Source organism: Nycticebus coucang, chromosome 3, assembly GCF_027406575.1.
Source record: "Nycticebus coucang isolate mNycCou1 chromosome 3, mNycCou1.pri, whole genome shotgun sequence".
Lineage (NCBI taxonomy): Eukaryota > Metazoa > Chordata > Mammalia > Primates > Lorisidae > Nycticebus > Nycticebus coucang.
The window spans coordinates 79762965-79765683 of record NC_069782.1 but is presented as its reverse complement, the minus strand read 5'-3'; positions in this window follow the sequence as shown (position 1 = coordinate 79765683).

Sequence of the window (2719 nt, the reverse complement as noted above, 5' to 3'; positions counted from 1 at the left end):
ACATTTCAATCCTAAATATCTATGCACCCAATTTAAATGCTCCCAGATTCTTGAAACAGACCTTACCCAGTCTGAGCAATATGATATCCAATAATACCATAATAACAGGGAACTTTAACACTCCTCTTACAGAGCTGGACAGATCCTCTAAAGAAATTAAACAAAGATATAAGAGATTGAAATGAGACCCTAGAACAACTCTCCTTGATAGACGCATATAGAACACTCCACCCCAAAGATAAAGGATATACATTCTTCTCATCACCCCATGGAACATTCTCCAAAATTGATCATATCCTGGGACACAAAACAAATATCAACAGAATCAAAAGAATTGAAATTTTACCTTGTATCTTCTCAGACCATAAGGCACTAAAGGTGGAACTCAACTCTAACAAAAATGCTCGACCCCACCCAAAGGCATGGAAATTAAACAATCTTCTGTTGAATAACAGATGGATGCAGGAAGAAATAAAGCAGGAAATCATTAACTTCCTTGATCATAACAACAATGAAGGCACAAGCTACCAAAACCTGTGGGATACTGCAAAAGCAGTTTTGAGAGGAAAATTCATCGCTTTAGATGCCTACATTCGAAAAACAGAAAGAGAGCACATCAACAATCTCACAAGAGATCTTATGGAAATGGAAAAAGAAGAACAATCTAAGCCTAAACTCAGTAGAAGAAAAGAAATATCCAAAATCAAATCAGAGATCAATGAAATTGAAAACAAAAGAATCATTCACAAAATTAATGAAACAAGGAGTTGGTTTTTTGAAAAAATAAATAAAATAGATAAACCATTGGCCAGACTAACTAGAAATAGAAAAGTAAAATCTCTAGTAACCTCAATCAGAAACGATAAAGGGGAAATAACAACTGATCCCACAGAGATACAAGAGATCATCTCTGAATACTACCAGACACTCTATGCCCAGAAATTTGACAATGTGAAGGAAATGGATCAATATTTGGAATCACACCCTCTCCCTAGACTTAGCCAGGAAGAAATAGACCTCCTGAACAGACCAATTTCAAGCACTGAGATCAAAGAAACAATAAAAAAGCTTCCAACCAAAAAATGCCCTGGTCCAGATGGCTTCACTCCAGAATTCTATCAAACCTTCAAGGAAGAGCTTATTCCTGTACTGCAGAAATTATTCCAAAAAACAGAGGAAGAAGGAATCTTCCCCAACACATTCTATGAAGCAAACATCACCCTGATACCAAAACCAGGAAAAGACCCAAACAAAAAGGAGAATTTCAGACCAATCTCCCTCATGAATATAGATGGAAAAATTCTCAACAAAATCCTAGCCAATAGATTACAGCTTATCATCAAAAAAGTCATTCATCATGATCAAGTAGGCTTCATCCCAGGGATGGAAGGCTGGTTTAACATACGCATGTCCATAAACGTTATCCACCATATTAACAAAGGCAAAAATAAAGATCACATGATCCTCTCAATAGATGCAGAAAAAGCATTTGATAAAATCCAGCATCCTTTTCTAATTAGAACACTGAAGAGTATAGGCATAGGTGGCACATTTCTAAAACTGATTGAAGCTATCTATGACAAACCCACAGCCAATATTTTACTGAATGGAGTAAAACTGAAAGCTTTTCCTCTCAGAACTGGAACCAGACAAGGTTGTCCTCTGTCACCTTTACTATTCAACATGGTGCTGGAAGTTCTAGCCAATACAATTAGGCAAGACAAGGAAATAAAGGGAATCCAAATGGGAGCAGAGGAGGTCAAACTCTCCCTCTTTGCTGACGACATGATCTTATACTTAGAGAACCCCAAAGACTCAACCACAAGACTCCTAGAAGTCATCAAAAAATACAGTAATGTTTCAGGATATAAAATCAATGTCCACAAGTCAGTAGCCTTTGTATACACCAATAACAGTCAAGATGAGAAGCTAATTAAGGACACAACTCCCTTCACCATAGTTTCAAAGAAAATGAAATACCTAGGAATATACCTAACGAAGGAGGTGAAGGACCTCTATAAAGAAAACTATGAACTCCTCAGAAAGGAAATAGCAGAGGATTTTAAGAAATGGAAGAACATACCATGCTCATGGATGGGAAGAATCAACATTGTTAAAATGTCTATACTTCCCAAAGCAATCTACCTATTCAATGCCATTCCTATCAAAGTACCTACATCGTACTTTCAAGATTTGGAAAAAATGATTCTGCATTTTGTATGGAACCGGAAAAAACCCCGTATAGCAAAGGCAGTTCTTAGTAACAAAAATAAAGCCGGGGGCATCAGCATACCAGATTTTAGTCTGTACTACAAAGCCATAGTGCTCAAGACAGCCTGGTACTGGCACAAAAACAGAGACATAGACACTTGGAATCGAATTGAACACCAAGAACTGAAACTAACATCTTACAACCACCTAATCTTCGATAAACCAAACAAGAACTTACCTTGGGGGAAAGACTCCCTATTCAATAAATGGTGTTGGGAGAATTGGATGTCTACATGTAAAAGACTGAATCTGGACCCACACCTTTCCCCACTCACAAAAATTGATTCAAGATGGATAAAGGACTTAAATTTAAGGCATGAAACAATAAAAATCCTCAAAGAAAGCATAGGAAAAACACTGGAAGATATTGGCCTGGGGGAAGACTTCATGAAGAAGACTGCCATGGCAATTGCAACAACAACAAAAATAAACAAATGGGACTTCATTA